The 25,356-nt window shown below is 40.4% G+C and overlaps 1 protein-coding gene across 1 annotated transcript in view; it reads left to right on the top strand.

The window, feature by feature from the left end:
- The window catches only part of LOC122810502 (SH3 and multiple ankyrin repeat domains protein 1-like), a 4,213,494-nt gene that overhangs the window by 3,489,228 nt on the left and 698,910 nt on the right, over positions 1–25,356 (top strand). The gene's annotated exons all lie outside the window — the stretch shown is intronic.

Here is a 25,356-nt window from a genome sequence, read left to right as displayed (position 1 = left end):
TAACATGTAAACATCTGAGAAGATTCCTGTCAGGGATACTCCCCATTATTTGGAACTACATCCCTGATTACATTATACAAAACCCCTCAATAACACTCCAGGGAATCTTTGCAGAGTGGGTGGGGAACAGTGGATTCACCCCAGGGATCCCGCAATTGGCTCTGCTCCACAGAGGGACAGTTAATTAATTAATGGGGTGGCGACAGCAGACACTTTTTGCCTATGCTTATGAGGGGCCTCGGCAGTTGGGCATGTACCTACCTATGTATCTATGAACCTCTACATACAGTATGAACACATGCTGATAGCTTAATTTACTGTTCAGGTATTGACTTATCGTGTGCCAATGGCGGTTGTGTGTACAATAGTTGAGGGCTACTTATGTAGGCTGCACACTGTAGACCACCTATACATGACAATTTATAGGTGGTCGTGTGTGTGTGTGTGTGTGCTATCCATTTTTGCTGTGTGTGCAGGTGGAGAAGGGTGTCAGTCCATGAGTGCCTACACTGACAGTGTGTGTGCTATATGTTCCCTCTTTGCCAAGGCATGAGCATAGTGGGCATGCCTCCATCTGCCTACTGGGGCCAGCACAAGGGTGTTCATGGTCTGAGTCCCCCTCTGCCTGTGGGTCCCTTGGCAATCATGGTGGGCTGTGAGGGCCTTCACCATTCTGTCCCTGCTGCAGCTGTTTCCGCAGGATCATATTGTGTAGCATGGCACATACTATGAAGATGTGGGCACATGTGCCTGGAGAGTACTGCAAGGCTCCACCAGATATGTCCAAGCAATGGAACCGTGATTTCAGCATCCCAAACATGCGCTCTATGATGATTTTGGTTTCTGCGTGTGCCTCATTATGGCGTTCTTGCGTGGCTGTGTGTGCATTTCTGATGGGAGTCATCATCCACGATTCCAGTGCATAGCCAGCATCCCCCACCAGGTGGCCATATGGGATGTCCCCCCTAGCAAATGCCTGATACAGCTGTGAGGCATGCCAGATGTGGGAGTCGTGATAGCTTCCAGGGATGCCAGCACACACATCCATGTTAATAACCTGGGCATTGCACACTTCCTGGCAGTTGATGGAGGGGTATCCCTTGCGGGTTATGTAGCGCATACCCTGCTCACTGGGTGGTGACTTAATGTGTATGTGCTTGCAGTCTATTGCACCCAGTACCTCCGGGTAGTCTGCTACATGGTGGAAGAGACTCATATTGCTAGCCAACTTCTCCTGCATTGGGGGGAAGTATATGTGCTCATTGGCAGGTGGTAACATGGCATCCAGGAAATGGTGGAGTACCCTGGATGCTGATGCCTGTGAGATCCCCATGATATCCCAGTTGGCCTTTGGAAGGTATCTGTGGCTAGTATTCTCAAGCTTACACATACCTTCATGTCCACTGGGATGGGTTCCCCTCTGTTACTTCTGGCTCTGAGGCATGGCCGGCACAGCTCAACAAGTTGCTGTATGATGTCCCTGTCCACCCTGTAATGCTCTACTATCTCCAGATCATGTAGCCCCTGGTAGGTTACCCTGGGTCTGAACACTCTTCTCCTTCTCCGGTGCCTGAGATGGTTGTCACCATCATCCTCCACACCACCATCAGTCTCCAACACATGCTGGTGAATCAAAGCTATGGTGGCCCTTAACATGTACATATTAAAAGTTCCCCGTCTGTATACACCAATGGTGCAGAGTGTCTGGGAATACACAAGTGTGTGTGTGGGGCTTTCACACCTTATACTATTCATGTGCAATGGATGATGCTGGTGTAATTGGGTGTGTTTGTGCTATTCCAGCTACAGGGTATCTTAATTATGGGTTTTACAGCAGGTACTGCTATTGTGGGGCCTTTGGAGTTGACTTACACTTGGCTGCCATGATTCATCTATTGCCCTTTACTTCAATTTTCAACCCGATTCCCCTCCCATTGTCAGGCATGCATCCAGCTGCCGGCTTTCTTGTTTTGTACTTTCACAACGCAGGATTGTGTTGGGAAATGTGTTATGTAGCTGATCTACTGTAAGTTTGCTTTGTTCTGCTGTGAGAATTCTCTTTTCTTTGCTGTATGGCACCTCCCCTTTCCTGTTCTGCAGGTAGCTGCTAGCAGCCTTGTTAGCTGTTGTCTGTGGTCCACTGTGAGTTCCTCGGTGTTAATTACTCATTTGTACTCCAGTTACCATGCTGCAGCATTTCCTTATTGTCTTCCCATATCCTTCCTGTTTCAGCTGTGGTGCGTGCCGTGCACAGACGTTTACCGGGTTTCGAGTGCGTTTTTATTCACGTTCACATGAACTTTTGGTTACCTTGTGTGCTCTCAGCTAAGCAAAGCTATGGCTACTTCCACACCCCTATCCTGCGGCTTTGCTTAGCAACAGGCAACCCGGATTAGCAATGATCCAATGTGCTTACAGCTATGGTGGCGCACCCCTCTCTTGATGTCATGTTTACCTCCAGGCCACTCCTTGGTGTTGCACCACTACGCTGTGTGGTACATCCTTACGCAGGCGGGGCATTTGCGATTCAGTATTACTTGACTCATTTGCATGGCATTGACTACTAATTCCTAGTTAGCGCACAGAACACTGTCACAGACCCTTAGCAACCCTTGCACCATGGTTGTGGTGTAACATGCATGCCATTGAGTATTATGGGGATATCATGAATTGTGTTATATTGCAGTTTATGACATCTAAATATATTTTCCTGTGATCCCGTTTGCACACAGGTGCACTACGGTTTTACTTTACGTTAGTGTGGCCATGACATTAAATATTATTTTTTTATATGTTGTGCATGTTTTTTTTATGCCATTGGCTATATATTTAGCCACTGGTGTATATTAACATTATAATACATAAGTTTGGTCCGCTTTCTTGGCTCTTATTTTATGTTTGACAAAATGTAAACCATTTTTTTTGGTTTACATTTCTTCATGCTTACGCTACGCCTGCACCACTTCATGAATCGCTATATACCTTCATTTGTATGCTACACTGCTGCGCATGGGGTAATTAGCATACATGCGCTGGGCGCTGCTCAGCTGTGGCGTACGCTGGTAGTGCACGTGGAAACAGCTTGTACCTGAATTGCTCGGCGGCCATATTTGGTGCTAGATCACCGATGCTACTCTGGCACCTGGCGCAAGCTTCATGAATCCCGGGGAATATATTTTAATACTAAATCAAGTATTACTGATAATGAAAAAAAGTTTAGACATTAACAGCAATGATTAATTCCAAAAAAAAAAAAACGAGTAGTATTTTGCAGTCCTTTAACTGTGAGATTTCTCAGGCTACTTTATAGTAGTAGCAAGTTGTCATTTTACCTTATCAAAACTATTAAATCATTTCCTTAGTGTTTCAGGTGCCTGTATCCTTTCAATAGGCACATATCACTATATTGCAAAAGGCCTGCAGCAACTCAAAGAATTCATATGGCTTTCCTACTGTATATCAGACAGGTTTGCATTTTCTTCTTTATGAAAACATGTTTCTGTTTCCATATTCTCAGACTGCCTTCTCCTTCTACACAATATCTGAAGGACTGCACACAGAAATGCCTGTTGGATTAAAGGCAAGCATCTTTAACTCTATTAATGAGATGTAGCTTAATATACATATAGGAACAGTTGTCCCTAATTAGCTTTAGCTTGTATCTCCCTTGTATTGCCCTCCACCTGATGCATATCCTAGCTCAGTTGTGGCATGCTTTTCTTCTATCAGATTCCCCAAAGAGTTCAGCACTGGCCTAGCAATCACCGTATCATAATACACAATCAAACTAACCCTTTTCCAGCCTAAAATCCCAGTCTTGCATATTACCTTTCAAAAAAACCCTTTTCCTAATAGTACCACTACAGAAGACACACACACACTTCCCACACATAAGCAAACCACGAAAACCAGTAACCTTCCTAGCTCTTTCTCTAACCCTATTTTGCAGACACTTGCACATAAACTCCCATCCTGGAATAGTAAACCATTTGCCTTTTTTGGCAAAAGCACAGTCAGCTAGACATGTGCTCACTAAGGACACTCATTTGGTCAAAAATACTACAGTTTACTTTGTTGAGCAAATGAACATTAAAAAAAAAGTTTACCAATGGCAGTCTAGCTTGTCATCTTTGCCATTTTAATATGCTGTAGTCAGCCCTTATTCTTTAGGGTAACACTTTGGTATTCTTTTAACTAAGAAAATTAGGTATAAGAAGTCCTCCTCCAAATTCTGTCCTACTGACAGAGGTAACATTCTAGCCTAAGCTGTTGTCTCAGTTATGGCTGAACAACACAGTAGTAGAGAAATGAATTCCCATAATTCCTTATATTTATAACCTCTGCAGGAAGAAAAATGCCATCTGCGATCGATACTAGACACTAAAGGAGTAATGAATCCCCAGAGACTAATTAGGTTTATTACCTCATGTGGAAAGGAAAATAAAAGGGCTACAGACATATTGCTATCTTGGTTTTCCTTGTCTCAAAATATTGAAATGTGATATTATTTTGACTGAAGAGACATATAGACCACTTGAAAAAGAGTGTTTTAAGATTTAATGCAAACTGAACACTGTGGGCTCCAAGGAAGCCCGATAGCACAGATATGTTATACAATGGAACAAACGGCTATTTCTGTTACATATTTATGTAAAGCATTCTACATACCAATTTATACAGAGAAATTTATTTTTGGATAAGAAATTCTAATATTTCATGTACAGTTAACTTTTAAAAGTGTAAGCAAATTTTGCAGTATAGCAAATGAATGAAAAATAAAACCACACGATTACTGTAATCAGCAGTATATGATCAGCACAAGAACATGCATATGGTAGCATTTCTATATTGTTTGCTGAAAGACTGACACATTAAGTGGATAGAAAAAAAGTTAGCAGCAGCTATACATGGAAGCCAATTACTCTCATCTTAACTGCAGGAGAATAAATTGTGTCTGCTCCTGGAAAGATAGGTCCCCACAGTAAGATGGGGAGGGGAAAAATAATTGCTGATATAGTGGGTATGATGGCTAGACAGCTATACATGCTGATAAGGGTCAAAAAAAAAGTCCAGAATATTGTTTCTTTTTGAAGAATGCTTACAAATGAAATCCAAAAAGTCATTGTTTCCTTTTAGAGTTGCACAAATAAGGTGCCAAGTCTGTACTTGAGTAATTAAAATTCTCAAATGGAATAAATTGTTTAGTCCATTTTGAAGAGGAAAGATCCAGCAGATTGGTGATAATAGTACCAGAGTTGTTGTTGTTTGTCTTTCGGCTTTTTCCCGGTAAGGGGTCACCACAGCGGAACTCTGGTCCGCTAATGATTGTCAGTAGATTTTTACAAAACGCTGAGGTGCCAGCTCGACGCCCAACTTTCAGTGAAGGCACGCCCATTTACGTACACTTGTCTTTCGAATGCTACCCAACCATGAGGAGGACATGCAGACTCAACACAGAAGGCACTCCCAAGCCACACCGAGAATCGAACGGTAGTATCTCTTGCTGTGAGGTGACAATGCTACCGCCATACCACCGCGGCATCCTTATAATAATACTAGAGTATTCTAGAAAATTCATCTGAATATTCAGTGCATCCTTAGCAGAGTATTCTAGAAAATTAATCCGAATATTCAATGCATCCTTAACAGATGTGAATACTGCATTCCAGAATTCAGAATAAAAATTCATCTTTGACAAGAACTGAGATACCACCTCCCGCTGAGTTTACACTAAAATTGCTATAGCACATGTATCCTCAAATAGCAAAGAGCAGCTTTCATCCAGTTGTCAGTAATTATACAGACTGCATAGTTTCTAACACAAGTATCACCTTTAAATCATCTGGTTTATTGTTAGTACTGTGTACAAGAACACTAAATGATCTCTCTTCTTTAGATCAGTGCCTTTTTAGATCTGTTTTCTGTCACAAAGTATTAATTAGGAAATTGTATTTGGAAAGGTGGTATACACCATTTAGATGGCCTGATTTATTCAGAGTGATAATATACTTTAACACATATGGCAGCAGAGCTTTAAGTTTTTAGTAGATTACACAGTAGTCATGTTAATTATTGCTACAGGTTGTGTAGCACATGGTTATCCGTTGCTAAAGAAACACAGAAGACAGCCAGGAAAACATGATCCTCATATTGTAGCAAAGTCAAATTAGTACTGCATCATGTTATATGTGTTGGCTTCATTCCATCAAAAATGGAACTTCATCATCTAAAGCCATATAAAGTGATGTTAGTTGGTGACTGAGTACAATATGTATGAGCCAACTGCTCCATATATTTTGCTTATATATAAATTCAGACAGAGATTTTTGGACTGATCATTTTATATTTTGTCTACTTTTCTGCCTTAATGTTTGTTTCTTGACTAAATAAGTTTCCTACCAGGGTGACCCAGTGTGCTGGTGCCTCGCCATTACATTAAATGTATTTATCTTTGCTTACTAATTCTAGCATTTCTTAAAATTCACACTGTCATGATTTCAACACTTTCCTTGTTCTGCCATGACTCACAGAGATAGAATATGTTCAACATCAGTGTGTTAGCCACCGTAAGATTACTTAAAATTGGCAGTTCACTGACAAAAATGTTTACAAATCTTCTTTTTCCTGAGCATCGATTAGTTATTTTGCATTGTGCCCTGGCCCATCAGTAGAGGAAGCAGGGTAAATCTCACATGGCTATGGCTAAAATGCAACACGAACAAGGCGTCAAGTACTGCAGTTAAACTGATTCAGAAAGTAATGGAAACATATACCACATTTGTAAATGCAGCATGAGTTAAAAAGGTATAGGAATGTGCTGGAGTATTGACTTTAAAAGCTTGAGATAATGACTACAGAAAGACAATTAAGGAAAAATATGCAACTGAATTTGAAAGAACAAAGAAGGTCAAATGGTTCTCTGTCTTTTCTTAAGGATCATTTTATGCATTAATTTTAAAAATCCATAGAGTGATTTGTACTCTCAACCTCCCTGCATTATCACATGGATAGATATTAACATACATTTGTTGCACTTGACAGATTAACAGCATTAACTGCATATTTTTAAATGGATGCCATGTGCAATATTTCTTTCTGTTCTGCTAGTGTTATATCATTTAAATAAATCATTAATTAACGGATATACTATGTGTAGCTAGAGGCCGCGGTGGTGCAACGGTAGCGTTATCGCCTCACAGCAAGAGGTTCTCCCATTCGATTCTCATCTGGAATGCCTTCTGTGTGGAGTTTGCATGTCCTCCCCGCAGTCGAGTGGCGTTCGAAAGACATGCCTGAATGGGCGTGCCTTCGTTGAAGGTTGGGCATTGAGCTGGCACATCGGCACCGTAAAAATCTACTGCCATTAATTAGTGGACCGGAGTTCTGCTGTGGCGACCCCTAACCGGGAAAAGCTGAAAGAAGAAGTGTGTGTAGCTATTTATATAAATATATACGCAAGTATAAAATTTGTGATTAACCAAACTATTTTCAGTTACTGAAAAAGGACAGAAAAATAACAATAAAAATATGTAGTATTTATTTATTATTTTTATTTCTTGACCAGGAAGCCCTAGTGTGTAGAGCCTTGTAACACTGAAGGCCATATCAGAGAAGTTCAAAGAACATTCTTGGCTGGAGCACTTTCTGCATGTCCTCTCCGCGGTTGAGTGACGTTAAAGACATGCAGGTAGGTGCATGCGTGAATGGGTGTGCCTTCTTTGAAGGTTGGGTGTCGGGCTGGCAACTCGGCACTGTAAAAATCCACTACCAGTCATTAGCGGACTGGAGTTCTGCTGTGGTGACCCCTAACCGGGAAAAGCCGAAAGACATTACTAGTTAAGTAAAAGGTACAGTTCTATATGACTTATCAGATCATTCAACATATGCTTATATTACATTAGTATGACTTCCGGTACAGTAACTTTTAAACAGTGATATAGATTTCAGTACAATGCAAGAGCATGAAATGACATTATTACCCTGAAAAAACAATAGCATATATGCATTTGTTCATCATAGGCGATATATATAGCAGCTGTAAAAAAGGGAGAGAGAGAATGAATAACTAAGAATGATTTACGTGCTGTCCCTACTGACTAGTAGTTATGGTAAGTAAAGTTCAATAATTTAGTTTTCTGCCTTTGCCTTTACATTAATAACTTGCAGTGAGTGGAATAAGTGAAGATGGACAATTGAACAGAGTGACCGAGAACAAGGAATAATTAGCAGCAGAAGCAAATATAAGGGATATTAGGAACAGATAGAGTAATAAGGTGAAGGTCATTTATTAATGGCAGCAAGACAGATGTTGAGAGAGGAAAGCACACAGCACTTCAAGTGAGGCCTTGTCTCTTGTGTACAAAAGTACAAAAAACAAAACTCTTGTACTTGGCCAGAATAGTATGTTCACACCCTAATCCAGTCTGTCTTGCTTTTTTAAAATTAGTGTCTCTCCCCATAGATTGTTAAAGCTTGAGTTACCCCCTCTTTATTAGCTAACTGCTTAGTGCCAATTGCATCTCTTAGGATATTAACCCATTTTTTCCTGTCTTACCTTTAAAATCTGCAACATCTAGTCCAAGGCCATCAATTATAGGTCTCTCGATAGTCATCTTCGGATTAGTGCTTCTTTTTGATCATAGGGAGAGAAGGAGCATAGGGGAATTACTTCCTGGAGACTGCTGATCACCAGAAAGTTTGATAACTGCATAATATGAACTTATTTTGCTCCTGGTGAGAGAAAGTGCAGAGGGTATTGATTCCTGACTGTCACTGATTGGGCAGTGACAGTCTGTGTTGGACCTTCCTGATGGGGTCTTGTTACTGTTCAAGACATCTACCAGGAAAAGAGGACAGTGCAGTGGTGTAGTGGTTAGTGTTGTTGCCTCACAGTAAGATGTTCTCTGGTTCCATTCTCAGCTGAGGTGCCTTCTGTGCGGATTCAGCATGTCTCTAGGAACTGGCACCAGTGCCCAAGACTATACCAAAGCACTATATGCACATTTGTATGATGCACAGAATCAGGAATACCTGGCAGGATTAAATCATCCTCTGCAAGGAAGAGTAAACCTGTCTGATGGACATCTGCAATTACTAAACTCTATAACAAAAGAAAACAATTGCTGTCCAGGACCAAGAAGGAGCAGGTGCACAATTTGAAGCAATCTTTCCTTAGTCTGAACAAGCAAATAAGAGCACTAGTGAAATCCTCCAAAGCAAACTTCGAGTCCAAATTGGCCACATCTACTAGAGACACTCATAAGGCCTTCTTCACATATGTCTGCAATCCCAAAAGAAGCAATAAATATGTTCAGAATTGGTGGTCAAGAGCACCACATATACAAATGCTGTAGATATAGCAAACTTGCTGGCTGACAGATTCAGCAAAATTTCACCCCTCTGTCCCCCCCATCACTAAATCAGGACATTCCCAGTACCTGCCCCCATTCCCCTTATATCTAGGCATCAGGTCATCCCTGCTGTCTCAAAAGCAAAATATACAGCCTCCTTGGGACCCGATAACATCCCAGGCTGCATCCTACATGAACTCCGGCATGAATTTGCAGCACCATTAGGTTCCCTATTCAACCAAAGCCTGAGTACCAGTTTCTCCCAACTAAGTGGAGTACAGCCACTGGACATCCCTTTGCACAAAGGTGGAAAATCCACTCATCCAGGAAATTATAGACCCATCAGCCTTACTAGCAAGGACATGGAAAGGATTACAGTGGACCTCATTAACAAGGACATTGGCAACCTCCAAACACTCAATACCGCACAGTTTAGCTTCAAGGAGAAGTCATGTCTGTTAAATTTGGCTGACATTTTTGAGACCATGATCAAAGCCATGGATGAGAGGAAGAATGGTACACATCACCTACCTTGATTTGGCCAAAGCCTTCGATACTATTCCCCACTTGGGCATAATAGATAAACTTTCTCAACTAGGCATTAATACGTATGTTACCAGATGGTTAGCTAACTGGTTCACTGATAGAACCCACCTGGTCAAAAGAGGGGAAGCCGCCTCAAGCAGTACACCAATATCAAGAGGCGTACCCAAGGGTTCGGTCTAGGTGCCTCTTCTATTTGGGTATACTTTTCTGAGGTGCAGACCAAAACCAGAGGGCTATGGCTGACCAAGATTGCAGAAGACTGCAAACTGGGCACTGTTATCAATTCCCCTATTGATCTGGACATCTTCCAAGTAGGTCTCACCCAAACAAATGACTGGTGCCAGAAACATAGCCTCAAGCTGAATACCAAAAAATGCATCATCATCCCCTTTGGATAGAGTGATGTCCCCACAAATTATCACAATAATAACAATGTCCTAAGCATGCAATCAGTTGTGAGGGATTTGGGCACCCAGACTGATAGCAACCTGACTTTTGACCACCATGTTGCTTCCATTGTATGGAAAGCTTTCTACATGGCCCAACTTATAAGTAAGGGTATATCATCCAGGGACAAAGAGGTCATAATATACCTGTATTCTTCCCTTATAAGGCTCATTATTGAGTACAGTGCCTCGTTCGGCATGTACCTCTAAAAGCACATGCAGCAGCTGGAGAGAACACAGAGGTTCCTCACCAGGAGAATCCTGGGCCTCAAAAATCTACCATACACAAATAGGCTGAAAGCTCTATCCCTCTACTCAGTTTCATGCAGACTCCTCAGAGGTGACCTCGGTCTGACATAAAGGTGATCTTGGACCTCGCCTTGATGGGACTGCTGCATATCTGCCAGTCAAGCTCCACTCAAGTAACCCACAAGTGGCCTCAACCTGGTCTGTGACATCAATATGACTTGTTGGCAGGACAGATTTGTGCCCCAGAGACTCTGCCATCTGTGGAATAGACTCCCTCACTATGCCAAGCAGAGTACCTCTTTACCCCTTTTTAAGCGCAACCTGGATAACTGGATGGGAAATAGAAACTACATCCCTGGGATTCCACCTATGTCCCTGCTGGACAGGGGCATCAGTTACTAATTTGTATAAACATGGGCTAAACTCTTGGCTGGAATAATAAGGGCCTCAGGGCCAGTAACCTATTAACTTCCTATGATCCTAAGTCCTCCCCTGTATTTGAATAGGTTTCCTCTGGGTGCTCCTGTTTCCTACCATATTCCAAAGACACGCAGTAGATGAATTTGAAACTCTAAATTGGCACTAGGTGTGAGTTATTTGTGTGTTAAGTGTGTGTGGTGCACCCTCTGAGGAAGTTTGGTCTTTGGGCTAGTGAAATGAGCCCATAAAACATGTTAACTGCTACAGAAACAGTGAGCTCTAAAAGGTGTTCATTGCCTAATGTACCACATGCTGAATAAACAGGAAGGAGAGGCCAGGACAAGGCTACAGCAAGACTACAGACCCCTGCATCATTTGGGACAAGACTATTGATTACCAAAGAGCCTCTGGGCTGCTTCACATCTTAGGGTTGGTGCTACTGTTTTGCTTCTGGTGAGAGAAGAAGCAAAGGGACATTGTATCCCAGTAGCATGAAGTGAGACTAGCTAATATTCACGAGGTAGTAGCCAATTAGGTGAATCCCCACTATACATCATTCTTGATAAATTGAATTCTTTCTTTTCAGTAAGTACTGCCTGATTAGCTGCCGTCTAGCCTAGCTTTAAAATTTCTCCCTAAATACATCATCCATAAATCATCAGGGTCTACTTTAGTAGATTCCCCTCAAGTGAAAACACTTTAACCCCATGTTATACTTCTCTGTATAGATGCAAGCACTTTGAGTTGACATTGTTCCTGTACAAGCATCCTTGAAGCTTTATCAATATCTAGGTGCACACAGAGCAACTAGTTTGAAGTGACAAATGCTGACCCCACAGTTGCAAACCAGACACTGCTAACATTACTTGATATTCTCACTGCAGCTATCTAATCAGTAAAAAAGGTCCTATTGCTATGGATATGAACTTTCCCGCTATCTCAGTTATCAGCTTAGTAGATATGGGCATTCTGAGGCAATGCAGAAATTGCTTCATGTTTACTTACAACCAACTAATTTTCAAATAAACGTGTAAGGTATGTGAGAGATGTAATTACACAGCGTCACTGAAGTGGTGGCTGGTGACTTCCAATCAAAGGGGGGCTGCAGGAGATAGCTGAATGGGTGTGGTCAATTGGAAGGGGTGTGGTCAACTAGAAAGGGTCGGAGCTATGCTCAAAACCACAAAAACTGGGACTTTAAATACGCTGCCCTGGGTGCCAAACCATCATTATGAGAGTCCAATCAAGACAAAATGAAGTGGAAAAGAAAAAAAAATATTTCAGTGCATTGGCTACATGACAGCTTACTTAATATCTAGATGGAAACAAAAAGGTTGTGAGGTATGAAAAAATAAATTACTTTTTAAATACATTACTGGAATGCCAGTCAAAATCAAGTATAAAAAAAAAACAAGCAGCACTCAACCCAAACTACTTCTCCTTGCACTGCAGTTCTAATTATAATTTATATTCAGCTTTATAAAAGTACCAAGTAACATGTTGAAAGTAGCAATTTCTGTGATACTGATTAACGCCCACTTGTAAAACTGTTTCTTATCCAAAAAAGACCTGCTGCTTGACAACAACTATCTACTTGTTTCACGGGGAAAACATGATCAAAGTAAAATATGCACAGCAAACAACAAATAAGCTCAAGATAAATTGTTTAAAGGATTGCTGCACAGGTTATAGACCACACATGATAGATTGGCATTCTGTTTAGTTTATGGTTAAAGCCTTCAAAGATGACTGCAAGTCTCCAACAAGTGTAATGAGCTTCTGAAAATACTGTAATCATGTCCTTTATTACAACTACTGTCATATGCATTTCAATACCTAAGGCTTATATGTCATCTAGTTATGTAAATATTCTCTACATGGCAACAACAAAAAGGCTTTCAATGTTGATAATTCTTTAACAGTATGCTTATTAAAGCTTACTTGCATCTTACAATCTCAGACAAGCCTACCTGAAGGTCATTAAAGCATTGCTACTTAAACACAGAGCAATAGGCACTGAAACAGCATGCATTTTCTGAATAATAAGCAGTATAAATCAACAGTATAAAAATATGACAGAGAACCAAAACATTCTGCAAAATCAAGGACAGATGAAAAGCCACTGTAGTACTTGTGTCTACTTTAGATGGGGGGGATACTTTGCACACTTACACTGCATAACTTTTCCTTGCCTTGCTTGGACACATCCAGAGTAACTACATGGAGGAAGTGGGGTACAACAAGTATGTCACAATTTGAAATGTCTCTGGCTGACGGTGATGGCCCTGACACATTTGTCATACCTCAACCTCAGAGCAAGAAATCTGGAAAAAGCCAAAAATAGAAATGGGACAAAGGCCCACAAATAAGGGCAATTTTTAAATATTGCTCTTATAAACTTAGAAAGATAATAAAATGGTAGGTCTTGCATTAGTATGAATTTTCTGAAGGGTATGAAATCTGAAACTGAAGTGTCTGTCATTATTTTCTAACTTCAGTCTTTAATGATTTGCCACTAATTTGCCAGAAAACCACAATTTTATGAAAAGCGTACCAAAATTGTGATGCAAAAATATAAAATAGCCACACAATAGAGCTGGGAACCTGTTAAAGAAGTTAATTTTTTTTAATATTAGTTCTGTTAAGTTGAGCAGCTGGCAAAATAAGAGAATCTACATGCATTTCTAAAGTAAAAGTAATCTGTAACTGTGATCATTGCAATTATTTATTAATTGTAAACACTACACGTTTCTTCCAAAATTCCTATTTTGCAGAGGGTTTATTAGGGGGAGAGCAACTTTTTGAGCCAAATTTGGGGACAATTGAGAGGTTTGGATATGCCTAATTCTGTAAAGTGATTTATTTGCACATACCTCTTAATGCAGGGAATCTGGACAAGGCCAACTATATTAGGGTAACAAGCAGTACTAAAAATTGCTCTTGTATAAACTTAGTTGATAGAATAACAGGTCTTGCTTTAGCATGCATTTTTCTGAAGGGTATGAAGCCTGAAACATAATGTCTGTTATTATTAAGTGACTTCATTCCTAAATGATTTGCCAGAAAAACACAAATTTTATGAGGAACAAACCAAAAATAAGAAGCAAAAAAATCTGGACAGTTAAGAGATATAGTTCAGCTCGGAGAATTGTGCCACAGAAATCCTACATGACAGACGTAGCTCCCTAGGTGTGGATAATAAGTACCCCCCCCCAAAAAAAATGAAGATATAAGTGAAGTGATTGCTTCAATCTGGCTTCATCAGTTTCGGTAGCATTCATGCTCAATTAGTGAAAATATTCAGTAATAAAAAAGTTGTGTTTGTAGACAGTTGATTAAACTGGTTCCTAATCGAACACATCCAAATAAGAACTGGGAGGGGGCATATCTGAGCTGATCAGATAATCAATAAACACCTTCCTGATTGCATTAAATGATATTCCTTGTATAATACAGTACGTTAGAGGGCATTTTAAATTTATTGTTCTGAACATTTTTCCAATAAACAATAAAACAAAATGCATGCACCAATAATGACAAAACTGCCCAGTTCATAACATTTCCATCATAAAAGTCTACTCAGACTTCTACAATCCACCAGTATCAGTAAATATGCACAATCTCTGCAGAAGTGAAAGTCATCTAAATAATTTCACCTTAAACAGATCTGTAAATAACGAAGAGGTTGCTGCTAGCAAACAACTGTATATTTCATTGTTTCATATACAAAAACTAACTGTTGCCCTTGAGGAATAAATTGCCTATATTACATTAAAAAATGATAAGCTAGTAATATTGCAATAGGGAATGGATGCCAAACTGATAACGGGTTCATAATTACTAGGTATCTCTGCCAACAAGGGCATTCTCAGGACTGCAGCATCCACCCTCTTTAAAAGTACAACACAGTACAGTATCAGCAGTACATCTAAATACTGCGGGAATAGAACCAACAGCCTTCTGCATCAAAAGCAAGTATTCAACCTGTTATGCTATTAATGCAAGCAGACTCAGCATAAGCAGCACTAAACTTCTCTTCCCCTGAAGCTCTCAGCTCCTTTTAAAATGCACTTGACATTCAAATGTATCTTTCAACTTTGCAGCACAAGAAATCTGGAAAAAGCCACAATTTATTGGGGGGAGAGGCAAAAGCCCAAAAAACAGGGACACATTTTAAACATTGCTTTTATAATCTTGGAAAGTTGTTAGAATAAAATGTTGTTACCACCATGCATTTTACTGCCAGGACCCTGTGCACTACAGTCAGAGCAATATACCACTATGCCAAATCAGCTGTTTCTTGAAAGACGGGAAGACTGGAAACTTAAATGTCTATCATTTAATGAATCCAGTTCTTACCATAGCTCTCAACCTTTTAGCACAAAACACCTGGACAAAGCCAATAATGGGGGAATACAGCCCCCAAACATATTCAGTGAATTCAGTTCTCACCATAGCTCTCAACCTCATAGCACAAAAAAAAACCTGGACAAAGACAATAATGGGGAGAGTACAGCCCCAAAAATAGGGACAATTTTCAAATATTGATCTTGTAAAATTAGAAAATTGCTAGAATAAAAAGGTTGAAGTCTGAAATTCAAATGCCTGTCATTCACTGATTACAAAAATCCTGAAAACCACAGATTTTATGAGGGACGGAACAAAAATATGAGGCAAAAAATCTCAACTGTTTTCACAAGTGGTGGTGGGTAGGGAGTTCAGGCTCTTGCTACGTGTACCCAAGGTGCAGGGTTTGAGCCTGAGTGAATCTAGCCACCAGGTATATTTAACCAGGGCATCTCTCACACACACACACACACACACACACACACACACACACACACACACACACACACACACACACACACACACACACACCCCTCTTTCCCTGAGAGACAGTACCTGTTATATCCCTAGCGAATGAAGCCACACATACAAAATCCTAAGAGATGGTATCTCATCCTTTCCCTTAGTATATTCCTTGCAGCAGCGAATGGAGTGCCAAATACAAATCCCCTTTACCTTCCTTCCTGGGAGCCAGTCAGTGGACGCTGCAGTCCAATTTCTCACGTGCGTGACTGCAGACATTTGCAGTCTGATCTCCTTCCAGTCTATGTGGTTACAAACCACATAGAGCTCTGGGCATCAGTGTACAGATGCCTCTCTTTGTAATCCGGAATGGTGAAATGCCAGTCCGGATGAGCATGCACACATGCTCAGTTCCTATCCGGACTGGTTAAACAGCAGTCCGGATAGAAACCTGCCGATCACACATGCGCAGTTCTGGGACTCCGAGCTATCTTCATTGTATAGCTGGATGCTACAGTCCTGCAGTCCAATAGCATGAGCCACTAGATCGCATATAAAAGTACTCTTAATGTCAAGCAGGTTGTCAGTAGTGCACATGCTGCACCCATCATACACAGTACAAAGCAGAGACACAGCCCCACATACACTGAGGCACTTAAACGTAACTTTCCTGAGCCCCAATGACAACCTAGATGAAGTACACATAAATGCCCTCAGCAGCCCTGAATGCACAGTTTCAAAGCAACACCCACATTAGAGTATACAGCCAATTCTCATGGAGACTCTACTTCTAAGCCCATAAAGCAAGCCACTGATGTCCTTCTTACCAGGCTGAGAAAGGAGAAGGTCAAGTGCAATTTGCTTATTTATTTATTGACATCTGTTTACAGGGAAAGTCTAACTAGGTCACAAGAGCTCACTCTCAGTGGAGGCCCAGGATGAAAAGCTACATTAACAGAGAAAAAAATAAATAAATAATTTCAAACAGCTTCCGTAAAATCAGTTGAGAATTATACATTTAAAAAATAATCAACAATATTGTAAGGCATAGAAATGTACTAAAAATATATCACAAAGAGAACAATGAGAAAAAGCAAAGTAAAACACTATGTACATTTTTGGATAGTGTCCCTTTGACAATTCACAGTTTTAATAAATAAAAGTCATGTGTTTTTGTTTAATTTTAAACTTTAAAGGGGGAAAGATACAGGGTAGGATAGCCAGGTGAAGATGAGGAAGTGGTGATGGGCAAAGAATCTGTACAGATAGGGTTGGAGAAAATTAGACAAAATTGATGCTCACCCAGGACAGGGGCAGTTCGTGCTATTGAACTGCATGACTGCAGTCCCCCCCAGCTGTAAAACATGAAAAACAAAAGAAAAGAAAATAAGAATGAAAATATAAATAAAAATCAAACCGCGAGTACCGGAACATCGCGCATGCATGGCATTTCCCGATATACAGACTGCCGGTGAACCAGTCTGGAGCATGCGCACAGAATCCAGACTGTCTCCACCAGTAGTCTGGATTACAAAGGCAAAATGCAAGTCCAAATTTTCCCAGCAGCCTATGCAGTTAGAACTGCATAGACTGGAAGGGGATCAGACTGCAATGTCTGCAGGCAGGCTGAAGCTGATGCTGTTGCGGGAAGGATGGGATGAGGCTGGTGCAGGCTGAAGCTCTTGTGGTCAAGTGAAACCCCTACTAGGACGGATTCAACGTGGAGTTTGGAGACTTGTCTGGCTCAGGTAGTGTGTGTGTGTGTGTGTGTGTGTGTGTGTGTGTGTGTGTGTGTGTGTGTGTGTGTGTGTGTGTGTGTGTGTGTGTGTGAAATGCCCCAGCTGCTACATGGTGGTGGGTAGAGAATAAGGCTTGAACCCTGTACCTTAGGCCCAAGTGGCAAGAGCCTGAATTCCCTACCCACCACCATTTGTAAAAAATTTACAGATTTTTGCGTCATATTTGTTCTGTTCTGTTCCTCCTAAAATCTGTGGTTTCTGTATTCTTTTTTCTTAACACAGCTAGTAGTGCAGTGGTAGCATTGTTGCCTGATGGCTACAGGTTGTCTGGTTTGATTCTTGGCTGGGGTGCCTTGTTTGTGGAGTTTGCATGTCCTCCCTTGAGTTTGTGTGGGTTTGCTCTGGTGTTCTCGATGGATATTTGAAATTTGTCCCTATTTTTTGGACTGTATTCCCCCATTATTGGCTTCGTCCACATTTTTTGTGCCAAGATTGAGAGCTGTGGTGATAACTGAACTCACTGAATATGCTTGGGGGCTGAATTCCCCCATTATTGGCTTTGTTCAGGTATTTTGTGCTAAGATGTTGACAGCTATGGTGAGAACTGAATTCACTAAATGGTAGTCATTTACATTTCAGTCTTCCTTTCTTTCATAAAACAGATGATTTGGCGTAGTGGTGTGTTGCTCTAACTGTTTTGCACAGGGTCCTGGGTTCAGTATTTGGCAGTGAAATGTATTGTGCTAACACAGCATTTTATTCTAACAATTTTCCAACATTTTACAAGCAATGTTCAAAATGTGTCCCTGTTTTTCGGTCTTTTGCCCCCTCCCTAAATTTTGGATTTTTCCAGATTTCTTGTTCATAGGTAGGTACTAGGCTATCTGCCTGAGGGCATGTATAAGCCTAGCCAGAGTGTGTCGGCTTTTGCCCATTGATTAATTAACTCTGTCAAGTAAAGCCATTGAAGTGATCCCAGGGGTGTATTTTCTCTTTACCCATCCACTCGTCAAGGCTTCTCTTGAAGAGTGTTAGTGAGGGGCTCTGCCTAATGTAGTTAGGAATTTTGTTCCAAAGCATGAGGAGTCTCTGTGACAGAAATCTATCCCTCCAGCATGTTCTATTTATTGTTGCGGCGAGGTTTAGCTCACTAGAGCGCGTGGCTCACAGTGACTTGGATTTCTTTAGGTGGAGCATGTCCATCAATTCTGAGTTGGACATGGCTTTGTAAGTCAGGCAGAGATCACCTCTGAGTAAACGATATGTCACTGAGTACAGCCGGAGGTTTTTCAGTCGGGCTGCATAGGACATGTGTTTGAGGCCAGTAATCCTCTTGGTGAGGTGCTTTTGTTGTCTTTCCAGCTGTTGGAAGTGTCGTGTGAAATACATACCAAATGGTGCATTGTACTCTATGATGGGTCTGATGAGTGACGAGCACAGTGGCACTATAACCTCTTTATTTGTAGATGTGAACCCCTTAGTAATTAGATGGGCCATGTAGAATGATTTCCTAACTACTTTGGCAATATGATTGTCAAAGGAGAGATTGCTATCTACCTGGGTCCCCAGATCTCTTATTACCTCTTCTGTATTATTGTGCTGCAAAGTTCAGAGATACAGTTGAGTGTCAAGTAGATTTTACAAGAAGCTGAGAGCTGCAGGGGAACAAATGTTTAGTGCTGCTTATGCTGAGTCTGCTTGCATTGTTTATAGCACAATAGGTAGTGTACTTGCTTTTGATGCAGCAGTCTGTGGATTCTACTCCCACAGTAGTAGATGCATTGCTGACACTGTACTGTATTGTAAATGGGGTGGATGCTGCAGTCCTTTTTGGTGAAGATACCTAGCAACTATGAACCTGTTATCACTTTGCCATCCATTCCTTATTGCAATATTACTAGCTTACCGTCTTTTTAATGCAACTTAGGCAATTTATTCCTCAAGAGCAACAGACCCTTTATTTGTAGATGAAACAATGAAATATAAATTTGTTTGCTAGCAGCAACCTCTTCATTAGTTACAGATTTCTTTAATGTGGAATTATTTAGATGACTTTTACTTCTTCAGAGATTGTGCATATTTACTGATACTGGTGGACTGTAGAAGTGAGAGTAGACTTTTATAATAGAAATGTTCTGAATTGGGCAGTTTTGTCATTATTGATGCATGCATTTTGTTTCATTGTTTACTGGAAAAATGTTCAAAACAAATTTAAAATGCACAACTGTACTATATTGTACAAGGAATATAATTTAATACAATCAGGAAGGTATATAAAATACCACATTTGTTTCATGTGTAAGGGGTCTATGATTTGAAAACAGCCCAAAGTTAATCTTTATTTGCCACTGGCAAAATGTATTTTCTTTGAATATAGGTTTCAATGAATGTGAGTTTCAAGGCAGAGAAGTTTTAATGCTACGCCTGTTTTCATTGTGAGATTGCATTGCTTTATTTAGCAGATGTGTTGGTGTTTGTGCTGAAAATGCAAAATAAAACTTTCAAATGAAGTCCAAATCATCGTAGAAGTAAAGCAGTGTGCACATTAGTGTTTATGGTAAATGGGGTGAAATAGCCAAGGAATGGTTCATTTGGAATGACTGCAGGGGGAAGGCTCCATTTGACCATGATTTTGTGAGGGGGAAGGGGGGCAAACTCAAAGACATCCCCGGCTGAACTATACCTCTCAACTGTCCAGATTTTCACAGAATGAATAGATTTTTGCTTCTTATTTTTGGTTTGTTCCTCATAAAATGTGTGGTTTTCTGGCAAATAATTTAGGAATTAAGTCATTAAATAATGACAGACACTGAGTTTCAGACTTCATAACCTTCAGAAAAATGCATGTTAAAGAAAGACCTGCTATTCTATCAATTGTCTCAGTTTATACAACAATTTATAGTACTGTTTATATATTTCCCCCAGTATATTTGGCCTTGTCCAGATTTCGTGCATTAACAGGTTGAGAGGTATGTGCAAATAAATTGCTTTATAGAATTAGGCATATCCAAACCTCTCAACTGTCCCCAATTTTGTCTCAGAATGTTGTTCTTCCCCTAATAATCCCACTGCAAAATGGCAATTTTGGAAGAAAACGTGGAGGGCATACAATTAAGAAATAACTGTAATAATCAGAGTTATAGATTACTTTTATTTCAGAAATGCATGTAGATTCTATTTTGTCAGCTGCTCAAGTTAGCAGCACTAATATTAAAAAAGTGTTCCTTCTTTGACAGGTTCCCAGCTGTATTGTGTGGCTGTTTTATATTTTGCATCACATTTTTGGTCCATTTTTCATGAAATTGTGTTTTTTGGCAAATTAGTGGCAAATCATTAAAGATTGAAGTTAGAAAATAATGACAGACACTTGAGTTTCAGATTTCATACCTTTCAGAAAATTCATAAGAATGCAAGACCTACTATTCTATTATCTTTCTAAGTTTATAAGAGCAATATTTAAAAATTGCTCTTATTTTTGGGCCTGTGTCCCACTTCTATGTATGGCTCTGTCCATATTTCTTGTTTTGAGGTTGAGAGGTATGACAAATGTGTCAGGGCCATCACAGCCAGCCAGAGACATTTCAAATTGTGACATAATTGTTGCACCCCACTCCCCCATGTAGTGACTCTGGATGTGCCCAAGCAAGGCAATGAGCATTTATGCAGTGTAAGCGTGCAGAGTATCCTCCCATCCAATGTAGACACAAGTGCTACTTTTATTCTGTCCTTGATTTTGCAGAATGTTCTGGTTTCTGTCATATTTTTATACTGTTGATTTATGCTTATTATTACTCAGAAAGTGCCTGTTGCTCTGTGTTTAAGTAGCAATGCTTTAATGACCATCAGGTAAGCTTGTCTGAGATTGTAAGATGCAAGTAAGCTTTAATAAGCATGCTGTTAAAGAATTGCCAACATTGAAAGCCTTTCTGTTGTTGTCATGCAGAGAACACTTACATAACTAGGTAATGTATAAGCCTTGGGTATTGAAATGCACATGACAGTATTTGTAATAAAGGACTTGATTACATTATTTTAAGAAGCTCATTGCATTTGTTGGAGACTTGCAGTAATCTTTGCAGGCTTTACCTGTAAACCAAACAGAATGCCAATCTATCATGTGTGGTCCATTACCTGTACAGTAATCCTTTAAGCAATGTATCTTGAGCGTGTTTCTTGTTTGCTTTTCATTTTTTACTTTGATCATGTTTTCCCCATGAAACAAGTAGATAACTGTTGTCAGGCAGCAGGTCTGTTTTGGATAAGAAACATTTTTACAAATGGGGGTATCACAGAGATTGCTACTTTCAGCATGTTACTTGGTACTTTAATAAAGCTGAATATAAATTATAATTAGAACTGCAGTGCAAGGTGAAGTGGTTTGAGTTGAGTGCTGCTTGTTTTTTTTATACTTGATTTTGACTGGCATTCCAGTAATGTATTTAAAAAGTAATTTATTTTTTCATGCCTTACAACCTTTTTGTTTCCATCTAGATTATTTATTTATGTATTTATTTATTGACATTTGTTAACTGTGTTTGTCCATCTGGGCTTGTGGCCCATTTTCAGTGGAGACCTGAGGAGAAAAGCTCCAGTAATACATTTTAAAATAAGTAAAATTTTAAACAATATTGATATAATAGCAGTTATAGCAAAACAATTCACATATGTTGGGTTATATGCATAAAGTTAAAGTTGCATTAAAAAGAAGCTAAGTAACAATTGTACATTGATATAGTTCAATAGGTCAACAATAAACATTTTTTGTTGGTATAAAATTTTGCAAATGCATAGTAGACACATTGGAGAGAGAGGTGTAATGAGGTACTAAGTATGGTCCTTTTGAGGGTACATAAAGGGAAGGAAGACTAGGTAGGGTCATGGCAAGGGCAGGTTCTGGAATTGAAAAAATAAGCTTTTAGTTCATTTTTAAGGTGTGAAGTGTGGGAGATTGAACGTAAGTCAAGGGAAAGTTTGTTCTAAGCATGGGCAAGGGAGTGTTTGTAGAGTAGTTTGCCTACTGACCTTTTTGGGTGGTAGATATCAAGTAATTGTTGGTTAGAAGTACGGAGGGTCTGGGATGGGATGTAGATGGACACTAAGGAAGATAGAGATGGACAGAAGGAGGGTTTATAAAGAATAGAGTGTAGCATATGAAATTGATAAGATAGCAGAAACTGGGGAAGTTCAAGCCATTGAAGAGAGTTTAAAGAAATGCAGTGGTGTGAGTTGTATGGGGCGTTAGTAATGCATCTGGCTATTTTATGGTAAGTCTGTTGCAGTTTGTTTAGAGTAGAGGCTTGGATATTGGTAAGAACTGGGGCAGCGTATAAGAGGGAGGGGAGGAGGAGTGCCTGGCCCAGGGTAAGCCTAGATTCAGGGGTTAGGAATTGTTTGTTCAGATATAGCAGACCTAGTTTCTGGTTTGTTTTTTTTATACATTGGAGTATGTGTAGGTTGAACTTGAGTTCATCATCGATAATGACCCCTAGGAGTTTTGTGTGGGTGTCAGGTTGGATGTTTGTATTGTTAGAAGATGTAATAAAAAAGGAGGTTTTGTGATGAGAAAGAGAACGGGGAAGGAAAAGTAGGAGTTTGGTCTTTTTGGGATTGAGGATCAATAGGTTGTGAGAGAGCCATTGTTCAGTGGATAGTAGGGACTGTTGGGTCAGGGAGTGTAGTTCAGGAATGTTATTTGAGATGGATATAAGTGTGGAGTCGTTGGCATACTGAATAAGGGAGGATTCTTTGCATGAGGTGTAAAGATCATTGGTGAAGATGTTGAACAAAAGGGGTCCCAAGATGGAGCCTTGGGGAACACCAGTGGAGATGGGACGGAAAGGTGAGGAGGATGAGAGCCATTTGACAGATTGTTCCCTGCCAGATAGGTAACTATTAAACCAGGCAAATGTGGAGGGGGATAGGTGGAGATTTGCGAGTTTGGATAGTAGTAGAGGATGAGAGACAGTATCGAAGGCTTTGGAGAGATCTAGGAAAAGACAGGAAATGAGATTATTGTTGTCTAGGGTCTCTGCAATGATATGAGTGAAGGAGAGGAGGGTAGTGGTGGTGCTGTGGTGAGGATGAAATCCATGTTGGGTAAGGGTTAGTAAGTGGTGTGTGAGAAGATGATTGAGAAGCTGTGTGTGAATACATTTTTCTAATATCTTGGAGAGGGGGGACAGAATGGCAATGGGTCAGTAGGTTGAGGGGTCAGTGGAGTTTCCATCTTTATGAAGAGGGATAGTGAAGAAAGATTTCCAAAGGGTGGGGACAGTTGATTCCAGAATAGATTGATTAATTAGTATAGATACAGGATAGGCAATTGAGTCAGCAGTAAGTTTGAGGAATGTAGGAGGTAGATTGTCAGTGGAAGGAGAGCAAGGTTTTAGCTCGAGTAGTAGAGATTTGGTGTAAGTAATGGGAACTGGCTCAAAAGAAAACAAAGTTGTGTTAGTGGGACTTGGAGAGGTGGGTGTCGAAGTAGAGTTTGGCTTAGAGGTTATCAGATTTTGGATGGAAGAGATAAAGTGTTTATTCAGGAGGGTAGTTGTTTCCTGAGAGGAAGAGTTAGGGTATGGGGAGGGATTAGAGGGCTTTCCAGGATAGAGTATGTTGTTGAGAGTTACCCAGAATTTTCGAGGATTGGATTTGTTGTTAAGCTGAGCAGAGCTATAGTATAACTTTTTGTCATTAGTTGTATGTTTTTTGCAAGGTTCCTCAGTTGCCTGTATTTTTGAAGAAAAGGTGGTTGTTTAGTTTTAGTCCAGGTTTTCCAAGCATGATCTCTTTGTTTCATAAGGGACCTAGTCTCTTTGGATACCCAGGGAGCATGATTTGATTTTACTCTGATCTTGCTAGAGGGAGCTAAGGAGTTTAGAGTATTCATGAAGATGCTATTGAAAGTGCTTACAGCATCGTTTAGGGGGAGGTGTTTTAGGATGGACCAATCTATGTTGTGGAAAATGGAGTTACATTGGGATGAATTGAAAGTCGATAGTTTTTGACAGTCTTTGATAAGGTGGGGTTTAGGAATATGGGAGTAGTGTCTTAGGATGGTGGTAGGGAGATGGACACTGAGGGAGTCAGGTAAGGTGGTAGGATTGTGGTATTCATGGGGGGAATTGATAAGGATCCAGTCTATGATGGAGCTGGAAGTGGAATTTTTATGGAAGCAAGTGGGAGATGTTATAAGTCGGTGGAAGCTGTGTAGGTGGATACTGAGTTGGGGGGAGTCAGTTGTGAGTTTGGACCAATCAGTGTTGACATCATCAAGGATAAGTGTCTCATATGGTATGTTGTGGGAGAACCAGGATAGGATGTTTTCAAGAACGGGCAGATTGTTACAAGGAGGAAGGTAGATAGAGGCAATTGCAAGTTTTTTTGTGGGGATTCAGATGGCAGTTTAAGGAAGATGATTTCAGCTGGGAGGAAGTCAGGAATTGGGGAAGGGGTATGGTGAGAGGTTAAGAATGTTTGAGTAGAGGATGGCCACACCACCACCTTTTTTTATATGTCTATCAGATCAGAAGATATTAAGTAAGCTGTCATGCAGCCAATGCACTGAAATATTTATTTTCTTCTACACTTCATTTTGTCTTGATTGGACTCTCATAATGACGGTTTGGCACCCAGGGCAGCGTATTTAAGCTACAGTTTTTGTGGTTTTGAGCATAGCTCCTCCCCTTTCTAGTTGGCCGCACCCCTTCCTATTGAACCCACCCATTCAGCTGTCTCCTGCAGTCCCATTTGATTTGAAGTCACCAGCCGCCACTGACCCAGGGTCATAGCACAAGCAGA

The sequence above is a fragment of the Protopterus annectens genome, chromosome 9.part0 (assembly GCF_019279795.1).
Source record: "Protopterus annectens isolate FY-2018-M chromosome 9.part0, PAN1.0, whole genome shotgun sequence".
NCBI lineage: Eukaryota > Metazoa > Chordata > Ceratodontiformes > Protopteridae > Protopterus > Protopterus annectens.
Note: the sequence above shows the minus strand (reverse complement) of the source record. Positions and strands in the feature narration are given on the sequence as shown.